The sequence below is a fragment of the Bos indicus genome, chromosome 27 (genome assembly GCF_029378745.1).
Source record: "Bos indicus isolate NIAB-ARS_2022 breed Sahiwal x Tharparkar chromosome 27, NIAB-ARS_B.indTharparkar_mat_pri_1.0, whole genome shotgun sequence".
NCBI classification, from domain to species: Eukaryota; Metazoa; Chordata; class Mammalia; order Artiodactyla; family Bovidae; genus Bos; species Bos indicus.
Window position 1 is genome coordinate 16,041,533 of NC_091786.1, and position 14,669 is coordinate 16,056,201.

Consider the following 14,669-nt stretch of genomic DNA (forward strand, 5'->3'; position numbering starts at 1 on the left):
CTTCACTACTAGTAATGCTATGCTATTGATATATACATCTCCACATCTGGATACGGAGAGGCAAGTTCTTTCCAAAGTTATTTACCCCCATGGGATATAATAGTATTTATTCTACTGCAATTATATACCTGACAGATTAAGTGTACTTGTTTCAGAAAGTGCTCAAACAATTCACCAGATGACATGGTTAGCACAAGAACAGCTGAAACTGTTATCTAATCTCTTTCCCTTTGTTAACTGTAGCGCAGAAATTTGAAATCTTTTGATGTGTGAAGACATCTGGATAATCTGTGAAAAAGCTTGCTTGCAAACAACCAAGCGTTGCTTTCTTAAATTTTTTTGGTTAACGTGTAAAGAGTAGGAAAACCTTATTAAACATTAAGATCTGATCGCAAAAGAATCCAATGAGACAGAAGTAGCTGATGTGTCCACAGGTGGAGGATGAGTCCTCACATAGTCAAAAGCTTAAGCATGTTTCTTTCGATCCGCCACCTCCACGCAGGACTAAATGTTTCCGAAGAAGATAATTACCTCTGACTAGAAGTAGTGACAGTGACTTTATAGAAGCAGATAGAATGAACATTTATACTAATACATTTTCTGCAACATGGCCAGTGTTTCCTTAGATTGTCTCATTTGCATATATTTGTGTAGATATATTAAAAAAGTTTCCATTCTTTATACTATTCCCTGCCTGGACTCTTAGGGATTTTTGTAACAAGCGCTCTTGATTAGAAGCCTATTTTTGGTACAGTTTGTTTGGCTTCCTTTTGGCTGATCCTTAAAGCCACATTTGTCTCTAGAAGACACCAAATTCAGTAGACGGTCAGAAGGCTTGGAGCCTGAGAGGTTTATTCTGCCCCTCATGTTCAGCCATTCCTGAAAATTGATCAGGAAAAGAAATCAAAAAAGAACAAGTATTTCTAATTGGTTGGATTAACTTTCCTACTTAAAGCAGAGGATAAGATTCATTATAAGAAAGTCTTTTTGGTGTGTAATTTACACCAGCTGTTGAGAAGACATCTCAAAGGAAAGTTAGAAGAATTGAATGTCTAGGTTACTTAAAAAGTCAAGATTTTAAAAAGTAAGCAACAGTGCACATTAAAAACCCAAAATATAACTAAAACTTTCAAATAATGTTCTTATTAGAAAGAAAATTTTCTTAAATTCTAATGTGGATAGAAAAAATTAGGAAATATAGTGAGAGTATGGCTAGATTTTTTTTTTTGAGGTAGGAAATTTTTCTTTGAAAGTGAGACTTTTGCTTAGAGTTAGGAAAAGTGAAAGATTTCTGGATTTGGGCTCAAATAATGCTTTTCAAAGGTGCAAAATTAATCCTGGATCTATATCATATCAGATCTATATGGGGAAGAAGAAACCACTGTCTTTTTGACTAAATTCTTGGTTGACAAAACTTCTGTTTTGAAGAGTAGGGTAAAGTATAATACGGTTTCATACGGATATATCATGTTGCTGAAACTCCAAATAAAACCCTCTTTTTGATGATTCTCTGTCATATATCAAATAAGATCATCTTAAATGAGCTTAATCTGGAATAAGGGTTCTTATCCATCAATATTTAGAACTCAATTAATTATAGATGTGTTCCCTTATAGCTAAATGTATGTATGTCTTAACTTTCTCAGAAATATAGATAAAGACATCTTGAAAATCTCCATATAATTCTTTGCAGTAACAATTTAGAATTTAACAGACATCTATTATTAAATTATTTGAGGAACTTTTAGAAAATTATCTAATACAATTAAATATTACATTACTTCATTATAAAATGCAAGGAGTGCCCTCATTTCATTTGAATGTCAACATACTTATATGTCATACATACATATAATATGTTGACATTCAACTTAGTTACTTAAAAAAGAAAATCTTAAACATGATACAGAAATACTATGGAATCATGTTTCCTGAAATCTAACTACTATATACAATATAAAATAATTGATTAAGCATGGTTAGTCTTTAAGACAACTAGAACCAATTTCAACTTTAGCTATTATTTAATTAGCATGCTATACATTAATAACAGCTAGAAGATAGTAAAAATAAGCCTTTAAAGGACAGCAAGATACTTAAGAGTTACTATATATTTTATGTTGATTATAAAGTTCAATGCTGGAAAATAGTGTAAAAAATATGAAATATGAATTTAGGTGGTTTCCTAAATATTTGGCTTAGTAATTACAAACATTTGGATATTTTAAATTCCCTAATCTTTGCTACTTTATGTACAAGAATTCATATTATATTAATTCCAACTTTTTCTTTTTAGGTATCTTAGAGATGAGGGATTATATATTTATTCATTCTTAATGTAACTTTTGATGCATTCTTATTTTTATTACAACACTGTGATTAATTTTCCATAAGAGACCGTAAAAATTTAGGCTTTAAAAAATAATAATCAAGCCATCTAATATAGAAAAAAGAGTGGGACGTCTCTATAACCAAACGCATACCTGTACAAGAGTGTAACAGTTCTCTCCATCACCCAGGAACTCAAGTTATGGAAAATTATAATGTAACTAGTTATTACCTGTAACCTTTCAGGTTTGCATGGAAAATCAAAAGAAATTCTGCTATTGTAGGCATTAATCCTTTGGTTTCTTCCCAGTTCATGGCCTCTACTTTCCTCTGACTTTAGTATGGAAAACAATTCCATAACTAACACTTTTATCATCAACTACTAAGCATCATCAATTCAACATTAATTTTAAGTGACCTGATTTTAGAGCATATTTCTTATAGGGATATTTATTGTGCTTATTTTCCCCTGCAAATTCTATAATAGCTACAAGTAGAAAAACAGTATCTTCTAGATACTAAAGCTTTTAAATTGGTTTTATTTAAAACTTACATATTGTAAAATTTTCCTTGAGAAAATTCTGATGTATTACAGGACATGTATTCCTTCTATTAAATTGTGATCTTGAAGCTACAATTTGAAATCAGGGAAATTAAAGGCTCATTGCTGTTTTTAGATGTTTTGAGTTTCTCTGATCAAATGTAGTATAGTCGATAATAGGACTTCCGTTTCGAGATCAAGCCCATATTTATGGTAACTAACAGGAAAACAGTGAAGTCGAGGTTATCAGTACAATGTCAGAATGCCAAGTTCTAGACACTCAACCAAGTAGGTTCAGAGGTCAGTGATACTCTGGAAGCCCTTGAGCAGAGACAAGTGTAACCCGGTGTAGTGGGCAGGACTACGGACGTAAGATCGGATGGAGCTGAAGCAGAAGGTGAGGAAGTGTCAGGGGAGACATTCTAGCTGGATTTTGAAGGGTGCCTGGCAGGTGGCTGCCGCTGTGGGGGTGATTTAAAGAAAAAATCTATACAGAGGAGACAGGCTTTGCCAAAGTTTGGAATAGTGCATTTGGGGAATTACAAAGTATTTGCTATTGCTAGCAGGTGAGTTGGGAAGTAGCGGAAAACAGTAAAAGCTGCGGAGTCTTGAAAGATAGGGATTTGCATCTCTGTGCCTGTTTCTCAAAATTGTTGCGTTCGTAACTATGCAGATGTGCTGTGCAGTAGCAGACCTAGACTGCTAATCTTTCAGAGCACATCACCTCACAGGTTATTAACATAGGGGAAGAAAGCGCAGGGATAAAGTCTGTGCGTCCCTCTTCCCAGAGTCTGACTCCCGTCACATATGGTGCCACGCAAAGGCAGCAGGAGACGACCTTCGGTACGTCACACCTGGTTCTTCTAAAGAATCCCCCAAGAAAATCTAATACAAGATCCTCTCTTGCTGCAGGGCTTTTCACTGTGTTACTTCTAAAAATTCCTTTTGCCATGCAAAGCTTCAACAGGAATTAAGTTGATGGAAGACTTTCCCCACCTTTCCTTTTGCTATAGTAGACTCACTTTCTTGGCTGATGTTATTTATAAAATTGGACTCAAAACTAAGTCTGTTAGTTCAACTTTGCTTTGAAAGTTAAACATAAGTGAAGTACAATGCTATCACCTCACTATTTTATCCTATACATTGTCTCACACACACAAACAAACAATATTCCTAGTTAGAGCTCTTATCATTAAATGTTTGGAGATGATTTTCTGGACTGAGATTGCTTATATCTTGAATTTTTTTTTAATATTTCTGTATCTTGATTATTGGTGACATTTAAAAAAAAAAAGAACAAAAAGAACAGAAGTTTCTATTCTCCTTGTGCTCTATAACTCTCTTATCTGAGGGCATAATGACGTTGCTCTATTTGTGAAACAGGTGATGTACACTCATACATAACTATGAAAATTATATTATCATACTTAAAAGGTTTATCCTATGTCATTCACATGTTGGGTAAAAGGATAGCAAATAAAGATATATTTCTTAGAAGTAGATCTCAGATCCTATTTATTTTACACTTCATGGTAGATTTCATCTTTAGCACTTACAGGTTTTTATTCAACATTTTCAACACAATATTTTTCCTTAAATATTTTCTATAGCATTGTAAATGATCTGACATTTTCCAATACACCAACAGAACTGATTTACCTAAAACTGAAATGTTGCTGAAATAGAACTTAATCATTATTTGATCATTTCCTTACCAGGAATTTCGATTTGACTGACCAATTTCAACCCACAGTAACAGCTTTGTTCCTAAGAGATTATACTCAGTAAGGAGCAATTCCTACTGCAATTCAAAATCTGTGCTGTTATCATGTAGCAATGGATAGCAAACATCCACTGCAAATATTAGTACATCTGTCAGAGGAGTGTTGTGTTTTTGGTTTCACACTCTCTCTCTCTGAAACCTATCTGCTTGTGAGAAAAGTTGTGCAATAAAAGAAGTTTTACTGTCACATAGTAATGCTGTGCTTGAACTCAATGCAGCGATTCACTTCCTTTCTTTGCCTGGATTCCAAGCTAAGGCGCACAATGAGGGTGTTGTGTTCTGGGCTAGCGTGGCATGCATGATACTCAGGGAGGACGTGTGAGTAGCTTCCAATACCTACACTATTTGCTTTACAACTACCCCCAACTAAATCAAACAGTTCACCAAGACTCTGCTCAGAGTAAGCAGGGGACACGATCCTCTGGCTGTTATGACCTACATAGGGAACAGACTTCCTTAATGTAAATATATATAGAGGTGTGTTAAGAGTTAAATACATCATTTCAGAGGCTTAAAAATAAATGCTTCACGGTTTTCCAGCCCTGATTTTCAATGTAATTGTCTTAATGTATGTCAAAGTGCAGGTTATAAAAGCCTCCATTGTTTCTAAAGGAGAAAGGTTGTTGATTATGAAGGTTGTCCAAAAGGACAAGCCATCATGGTGTGTTAGAACAGCAAATTTTTATCTGAAACCCCAAGGCATTAGGCATTTTTTTAAAAAATCGCTATGATTTCTAGAACCTGAACTTATACTAAAAAAATTCTGTCTCTGACACTATTTTATGTGTGTGTATGTGTCTGTGTGTGTGTTGCCTTGGTAAAGCCAAAGAAACAACAATGAATGTAAACGTCTAGGTGAAGTTTTCCCAGAGTTATTGTTATGCTGTGTTGGAGAAAGGACAAAAAGGCTTACCTCTGTCAGTCAAGTGGCTACACGGGGACCCTCCTTCTCAGCCTCGGCCTCAGTGTGCAGGCAGATGCTCTCTGAGCCAACAATCTGTTAACAGGAAGCAGGTAAACCCGAGCGCGTCCGCCCGCGTTACAGTCCAGTGCCCATCGGAGCACACACCTGCTTCTTCAGACCTGCCACTCATACGCAACAGCCACGCAGCGGACCGGTGTTTGCAGCCGGAAACACCTCCTGCGGGGTCAGTAGTTTTCAGGGTAAGCAGCTAGAGAGCTGCCGAGATAACACTGCAGGCCAGGCGAGCCTTCCCAAGACAAAAACCTTTCCTGCTGTGTGATAGCAGATAGGCAGTGTTATCTCCTTGCATTCCACGTTCTCAGATCAGCTACTAGGAAAAGCAGTCAACAGCTTGTCCAAACGGCAGCTGGCAGGCATGCCTGGCCGTGCTAATGGTATACTAACATGCCCACCGCTTCTCTCTTCCCTCAAATAGATTTTTTTTTTTAAATGCTCCTTCCAGGGTAAAGCTCGGCAGAATATGCCACCCTGTTTTCCATAAGTAAAATGGCTGGTCCTCCCAGCAACTGCTTGCAGACAGCTCATTGGGTTCCACTGGCTTTTCGTAGCCATAGCAACAACCAACAGACAGACTTAGCAAGCACGGCTGATCACGTGCGGCGCCCCGACACAGCTTGCTAATTTCTTTTCATCGAACTCATCATTTTGGGAGGAGGGTAGCTTCTGTGATCATTCTCAATATTTCACCCATGGTACAAGTGCTCTTGAGTTTTCAGCTTTCAGGAGGAACTTCTGTTATCGGAGTCATGTGAAATTGAGCCAGGAAAGCCCTTCTCAATACATAGATTTGTGTCTATCCAGGTTAATAACATGCAAATCACCGTAGCAACAGTAATTGAAACCATTGTCAAAACGGGGTCTACCTTCCTCATAGCCTCAAGGAGACTGGCAAATATGGGCAGTTATATCAGTACTTTGTTTTTCAATGATAATCTTGTAGCCCCTCAGCTGAAACAGAGCCATTTGACTCATTATATGTGGCCAAAATAACCAAACCAGTTAGGATATTTTAATGAGGTGTTACTTATGGATTCCATGTATTTAATTACTTTAATACACTTTTCCGTACTACAAACTTTAAAATAAAATTCTAAAAATTCCTATTGTCTCCTCCTGTGGAAGATGACTCTTTAACTGACTTATGATTTATTTGTAGTATTAAAATACTTTAGAAAATCAAAACCAAATTAAGACTCTTTTGCTTTAAAACTACCTTTGAAGCAGGAATAATTTTACTTCCTCAGTTAGATGGCTCTCATCCCACACTTCCTTAAAATTTCACCTCTTCCCAGGAAGTTCCCGTAATACACACCATTAACCATTTATACTTTCTGCAAAATCCCCACCCTTCAATACTGTCACCAGTCATATTCTATTTGACATACTTTCAAGACACCATCCTGTTTCTTTTTGTTTCTAACACTTTGATTGGAATAGTTGTATCGATACTTTGCACTTATAAGCACAGATACTTCCTTCATTTGCTGGTAGTCATGGGTTTACTGTTTTGTAAGTATTGTGTCCCCCCACCCCCAACTTTAGGACTCCTGCTTCAGTAGTAATTGCCAACTTTACTGTGCATAAGAATCATGTGCATGCAGATTTGGGGGTCCCATTTTCATTGTCTCCAAGCATATTCACATTCGGTTGGTTTGAGCCTGCTCAAGTTATCACATCTGCTGAAGAAAAGTCGGTGGGTTGTTCCTACTTCACATTGTTTTCAGCCTGCTCTGATCTGAGTTACTCTCCCTTAAGTCGTTTTGAGTTTTCTACTCCTGAACTTGCCCCTGCCTTCCACTTCAGCCTCAGGTTCTGTTCTTCCCCACGTTTCAGCAGTTTTGAATGACATCCCATTTCTTGCTTTCTGGCCTGCAGATGTTCCAAAAGCTTCTCTATCAAGTCCATCCCCCAGCATCTTCTGCCTGCATCCCAGTCTGCTTCCTACTGTATCTTTCTAACCCTTGCTCAAATAGACCCTCTCCCTAAAGACAGTCCTGGGTAGATTTGCAGTGGTCTTCTCTGTGCCCCCACTGTACCTGGAATCTGCCTCTACTGTTACATCCTTGTCATGTGCTCTAGATTATTAGCAGTTTTCCTTTCTTGTCTGACTCTTCTACTGCTCCATCAACACTCTGAGGTCAACCTGGTCCATGTCTTATTCATCATACTTCAGTCAGTTCAGTTCAGTCACTCAGTCACGTCCAACTCTTTGCAACTCCATGGACTGCAGCACACCAGGCCTCCATGTCCATCACCAACTCCCGGAGTTCACTCAAACTCATGTCCATAGAGTCCATGATGCCATCCAACCATCTCATCCTCTGTCGTCCCCTTCTCTTCCTGCCTTCAATCTTTCCCAGCATCAGGGTCTTTTCAAATGAGTCAGCTCTTCGCATGAGGTGGCCAAAGTATTGGAGTTTCAGCTTCAACATCAGTCCTTCCAATGAACATTCAGGACTGATCTCCTTTAGAATGGACTGGTTGGATCTCTTTGCAGTCCAAGGGACTCTCAAAAGTCTTTTCCAACACCACAGTTTAAAAGCATCAGTTCTTCGGTGCTCAGCTTTCTTTATAGTCCAACTCTCACATCCATACATGACTACTGGAAAAACCATAGTTTTGACTAGATGGACCTTTGTTGACAAAGTAATGTCTCTGCTTTTTAATATGCTGTCTAGGCTGGTCATAACTTTCCTTCCAAGAAGTAAGCGTCTTAATTTCATGGCTGCAATCACCATCTACAGTGATTTTGGAGCCTCCAAAAATAATGTCTGCCACTGTTTCCATTATTTCCCCATCTATTTGCCATGAAGTGATGGAACCTGAAGCCATGATCTTCGTTTTCTGAATGTTGAGCTTTAAGCCAACTTTTTCACTCTCCTCTTTCACTTTCATCAAGAGGCTCTTTAGTTCTTTTTCACTTTCTGCCATAAGGGTGGTGTCATCTGCATATCTGAGGTTATTGATATTTCTCCCTGCAATCTTGAATCCAGTTTGTGCTTCATCCAGCCCAGCATTTCTCATGATGTACTCTGCATATAAGTTAAATAAGCAGGGTGACCATATACAGCCTTGACGTACTCCTTTTCCTGTTTGGAACCAGTCTGTTGTTCCATGTCCAGTTCTAACTGTTGCTTCCTGACCTGCTTATAGGTTTCTCAAGAGGCAGGTCAGGTGGTCGGGTATTCCCATCTCTTTCAGAATTTTCCACAGTTTGTTTTCCTTTCCTGTCTAACTCTTATACTGCTACTTCAACACCCTGAGGCCAACCTGGTCCATGTCTTGTTTATCATACTTAGAATATTCTAATTTTTCAATATACTTTTAGTGACAACATAATATACTTTTAGTGAACAGACGTTGAAAGACTGGCTTGTGTAAAGTCTGGGTTTTAATTCATCTTTTCAATTCCAGGCATTACTGACTTACTATGACTTCAAAAAAATTTAAGTGATTTTGATTAAATGTTGGCATCAAAAAAAAATTATCAAGAAACATCCTGAATTCATCTGGTATTTTAGGGTGGATTCTCACTACTTGTTCAAGAATGTCTTTATTCTACCTTCACATGTGATTGATTGTTTAGCTAAGTTTAAGCATCTTTGACGTCATTTTCCTTTTAAATTATCAAGGTCTTCTTTTGTCTTGTCTTCTTGCCCCAATACACCCCCACTGTACTCCACTGAAGAAGAGAGCTAGAGAATACCCGAAGCTGCGCAGGATTAGGAGCTGGGAAGCTAGCAGGAACAGAGATGGATCATTTTGCTCCCATGGTGTCCCTCACGGCCCCTCTGTTGGTTGTTATAAATCACTCCGTGCAGCGGGGGATGGGGAGGTGGGTGGTGGGGTGCTGTGTTCTTTGCAGAATCAGGCTTCACCACCTGCCTCAAGCCTCTCCTCTCATTGCTCTGACTGCCGGACACATCACTCTGGCCCTCTGGCTCTGCTCTGCCTCATCTGACTTTTATTCTCCCTTCTAACTTGTTCACTGCTAAATACAGAGTCCCAAGAAACAAATAGGATTTTCCCAGCTCATCTTTCTGAGCCAGATGAGATACATCATAAGTTGTTAGTAACTGTATACCTGGCCTGCCCTGAATCAGATTCCAATGCCAGCTAGAGTAGGGACCCTTGGCATCATATGGCTTTCAAAATGTTGCCAATATAATAGGTACAGAGCTGTCACTTATTATTGTCTTAATTAGCATTTCTTTAGTTACTTATGAAATCGAACTTCTCTTCATGTTCAGTGGTCTTTTGAGTCACCTCTTCCATTCATTTCCTGTTCATAGCTCTTGCCTGTTTTCTCTAGTGAGATTTGTTGTCTTAGTGTAGAATTTGAAACAAAATGTCCGTGAAAAGTATTTTTTTTAATTTATATATTTAAACATTATAATTTGGAGAAGGAAATGACAACCCACTCCAGTGTTCTTGCCTGGAGAATCCCAGGGACTGTGGAGCCTGGTGGGCTGCCATCTATGGGGTCGCACAGAGTCAGACATGACTGAAGTGACTTAGCAGCAACAGCAGCAAACATTATAATTAAATTTGGTACCTAATTAATAGCTAATAAGTTATCCTATATAAAGGGAAACCAGTAATTTACTGCCAATTGTTTTGGTTTTTATCATGAAGAATGTGGGTAAAAATCCACATTTCTAATTTTGAAATTTTTTTCAGTATAAGTGTATATACTGCCACACTACAATATGAAGAATGGTTTTCTAAAACAAAATCTAATGTCATATAAATCACATTCCCCTTTTAAAATGTTGTCAGCAAAAGTGCCTTTCAAGATTACTATTACTTTTATCTCTAAAATGGCAAGTATCATTAAAGAAAAAGAAATGGTGAGGAACTGTTGTCCGCAATGAACATATATTGCTTGTAAAATTAGAAAGAAAACAATAAGTGTCTTTAAAAATGGAAATAAAAGGTCTGAAGAGCTGATGCGGATAAAAGGAGACTTAGGAGACAGACTGAAAGCCACGTGTGATCCTGGACTGGGCACTAGATCAGGAAAAAAGATTCCATAAAGTCTACTCTGGAGACAATTCATCCATTTGAATATGGACTCTGTGATATTTAATAGTGTTGTTCCCATTCTGTATTATAGTATGTTTTTAAAAATATATGTCTTTGTTCTTAGGAAACATATGTTGAAGTACTTAGGGTAAAGGGCCATGGACTCTACAACGTACTTTCAAATGGTTCAGCAAAAAGAATAATAATGCATAATAGTTAATATATTTGTCTTTTTTTATAACGTATCCGTCTTATGTGTGCATGTTCATGGTACAATTTACCACTTATAAGAATAGATAGGGACATATGTATACATATGGCTGATTAACATTGTTGTATGGCAGAAACCAACAGTACATTGTAAAGCAATTATTCTCCAATTAAAAATAAAAATTGGGACTTCCCTAGTGGTCCAGTGGCTAAGACTCTGAGCTCCCAGTGCAGGGGGCCCAGGTTCGAACCCTGGTCGAGGAACTAGATCCTACATGCTGCAACTAAGACCCAGCACAGCCAAATAAAAAAGTAAATATTAAAAATAAAAACTACAGAAAATAGATGGCGACTAGATTTATGTAAACCTATGTACATGTCTATCCATCCATCTGTCGAAGGCTAACACAGACGTGGCAAAATACTAACACCTAGTGAATCTTAGGTGAAGGGTATTCCAGTTTATTTTATTATTCTTTGTACTTTTCTGTAAGTTTGAAGTTATTTGTTTTTAAAAAATGAAATAAAACAAGTGTTTAGAACAAAAACAGATTTAAGGTAAGATTACTTGATGAGAGACAAAGTTAAAACTAAATTTATTAAGTTCTAGACTAAGATGATAATGATTAGTGTTATGAAGAGGCACTTGGTAGAGAGTACTAGAAACATTCTGTACTTTCAGAGAAGTTTGTTGTGTCTCTACATTTACTGCTTTCCTCTACCCTGATAGTAAGACACATATCCCTTGTTTCCCATATAGAAATCCTTCTTAATCTGGTTCCTTCACGGCTGTAAAAATTCAGCAAGATCACTGCTGATTGAAGCAGTATTTTGCAGTCACACCAAGCCCCCCAGCCTCTGCAGCTGGGTGACAGTCTTCCAAGGGACCCCATCCCTGTCGTAACAAAGAAGCTCTTTGTACAACTAAGAGAACAGAACTTGAGCATGGTTTGTTTAATGGGATAGTACAGACTGTTATAAAACTTAGACTGAATTTTCTAATTCCTAGCAACACAGAGAATATGCCAAAGAATCTTACTAAATCTTGCATAATTAGATATGTTAGCAATAACATGAAAAAATGTGCTTTTAAGTGGGACCAAGATGGGAAGTGTGACAATTACCCTGGATGGGATTAGAAAGAGGCTTGGGGTACCTCTGTTAAGCAAATGGGATTTATTTCTAAACTTCCATCCTCCAAGAAATATATGCTGGGAAGCCAACTGACTTACAGGCTATTAATCAATGCCTTCATACCCTCTGAGGAAGTCTAAGCTTGATAAGGATCCAGAATGACCTTGATAAATCAGAGGTACCTGAAACCAAAACAAACCCAGCAGAGTGAAGGCTTTATAGACATCCACTTACTGACTGAATTACGAATGAGAAAATGATTACAGAAGAACAAAACCTTACTAGAGGGCAAATGATAAGAATATAAATATCAGCTACGTAAAAATGTTTTTAAAAACTGAATATAAAGTGAAATCTGTTAACACAAAAATACCATATGTGTACCACAGAAGTAAATTCATTGGTAGTTCTGAGAACCCACTAGAAATTCTGTATCCCCTCTGGATGAAGAGGAAAGAGGAAACTGTAACAGAAGGTACAGAAAGAAGATTTGGCCAGGCTTAAATACAGAGAACATGGTCTTGACTGGCTAATAATAACAACGTTGTTTGAAGCATTTCAGGTTTCTCAAGCTCTGGGCTTGCAGATACCTTTAACTGTAGGTGCTTTCAAGTGTGACTTTATCTGAAAATGTCCATTAATATGCGTCAGTACCAGGTGGGGGGAAGAAATAGTGTTAGCCAATAGCAAAAGGAAAAACCTAATCTACAATGAACTTTCCACACCCACCAGCCCCTCAGCCCTGGTAACCCCCACCCCAAGCAAATATATCTTGCTTGCTCCCCCTTCCTGCCTTTCCTCACCCGCAAAGAAAAGCACCCTTGGCTTTTATTAATATTAAGCCCACAGGGTGAGAGATTCGTCCAGCCCTGTATAGCAAAGGCTGCTCTTGCTCCCAAGGAATTTGACTGTTTGTACTTCATAACGATAAGCTTGAAAAGCTACCTAGAAAGAGGTGGCTGGTGGCTTTTGCTCTCCTACAAGGGGCCAGGCTTTGTTCTCTGAGAGACACTCTGACCAGATGAACAGAGTGTCTCTCGAGGGAGCTTTTCCACCTCCCGTCGTTTCCTTGTGGAGACAGCGGCTCCCGGGTACCTACGGGCTACGTGGCACAGCGCCCGACCCCACAGCAAACCATGGGCTCAGGCGTCACCACATTATTGAATTAGTAACGAAGCCCCATCAGCCTGGGCAAACAACTCCCGGAGAGAAGCACTCTAAAACAAATGCCGCTGGTTTCACCTGAGCCACTGAAACAAATCATGAGGCATGAGGTGAAACTTGGCAGGCTCTGCGAGCTCTGAAGAGGCAGTTGCCAAAGCCCTCAGCCACCAAACACACAAATCTCAGAGGAATGCAAATTAGCAGGGGTCGCCCTTTGCCCTTTAGACGTTTTTTTCTGATGTAACTGTTCAGTAAGATTTATTCATCAAAGTGAACAAATAATGAGGTCTGAGTAATACATGATTTAGTACATATTTTAGGATCCAAGTGTTTGATACCAAATTAGAAAAATGTTGAAAACAAACTAAAAACCATAGGGACAAGATGTGCTAGACTTAGTAGATGCACAGTTGAAAGCCTCCCAGGGACGGCATACACAGCTAGAAGAAATGAACAACCTGTGTGCCCGTGCAGGGGCTTCCTGGGTGGCTCAGTGATAAAGAATCCACCTGCAATCCAGGAGACACGTGTTCTATCCCTGGGCTGGGAAGATTCCCTGGAGGAGGGCATGGCAACCCACTCCAGTACTCTTGCCTAGAGAATCCCATGGACAGAGGAGCCTGGTGGGCTGCAGTCCATGGAGTTACAAAGAGTTGGACATGACTGAAGCGGCTTAGCAAGCATGCATGCAGAACGCTGGATGGGAGCTCCATCCAGCTTTTTTCAGGGTAAAATTGTAATCCAGAATGGTAATTATTCTACCAAATCTACCCAGAGCAGAATTCATTTCTCATGCTGTCTAAAGTCCTAATTGCCAGATAGTTCCCTTGAAATGATAGTTGGGTAGAATGTTCGCCTTTTAGGCCTTTTCTACATCAAAACTCTGTAAACAGTCCTTGTGGATTTAAATTAGCACAAAATATCATTTCATATCAACTTTACCAGAGAAGGGATAAAGAGTTGATACCTAAACTATATTTTGAAAGATACGGAGGCCTTGAGTGGGAAAAAAAAAATCTATAAACCAAGGGAATGACATGAGCCAAGCGTAAGATATATGAGGGACCTAGGTGGATTTTCTTTCATAAATTGGGTGATGTGACTGTATCCCCTGAGTGTCTCATAGGACTTTGATGAGGATCAAATAAGATAATATGACTCAGCTCAGGGTGGCCCTTTCAAGAAAGAGTCACATTTTCCTTCAAGGCTTCTACAACTGGACTTTTGAAAGTGATGCTGCTCACAGACAGGGCCCTGGGGCACCCCAGTTCCTACGGGATTATAAACTTCATCAGAACAGGAATCGTGCCTGTTTCATCATCACCCTGTTTTGGTTGCTTAGCATAGCACCTGGCACCCTGAAACAGACATGATGGCTGGACGAATGAACGGGCTGGGGAAGTCCTGGGTTAATTGTATCTTCCTTCATGGCCGCCCCTCTATGCAACGCAACAAACCTCCCTCTAACCTGTACTACCTGCCAAGAACCTCATCCGGTG

At 38.9% G+C, this 14,669-nt stretch overlaps 2 protein-coding genes across 10 annotated transcripts in view; one reads left to right on the forward strand and one right to left on the reverse strand.

Annotated features, from left to right (window-relative positions):
- The window catches only part of SORBS2 (sorbin and SH3 domain containing 2), a 211,773-nt gene extending 205,632 nt beyond the window's left edge, over positions 1–6,141 (reverse strand). For 3 of the 9 annotated variants that reach the window (XM_070781553.1, XM_070781551.1, XM_070781552.1), the window contains exon 1: positions 5,566–6,141. The gene's annotated coding sequence lies outside the window, so the exon portion shown is untranslated. The remainder of the gene's footprint in view (positions 1–5,565) is intronic. The other 6 variants (XM_070781555.1, XM_070781554.1, XM_070781559.1 and 3 more) reach the window with 4 other exon arrangements.
- The window catches only part of TLR3 (toll like receptor 3), a 373,039-nt gene that overhangs the window by 179,475 nt on the left and 178,895 nt on the right, over positions 1–14,669 (forward strand). The window lies entirely within an intron of this gene.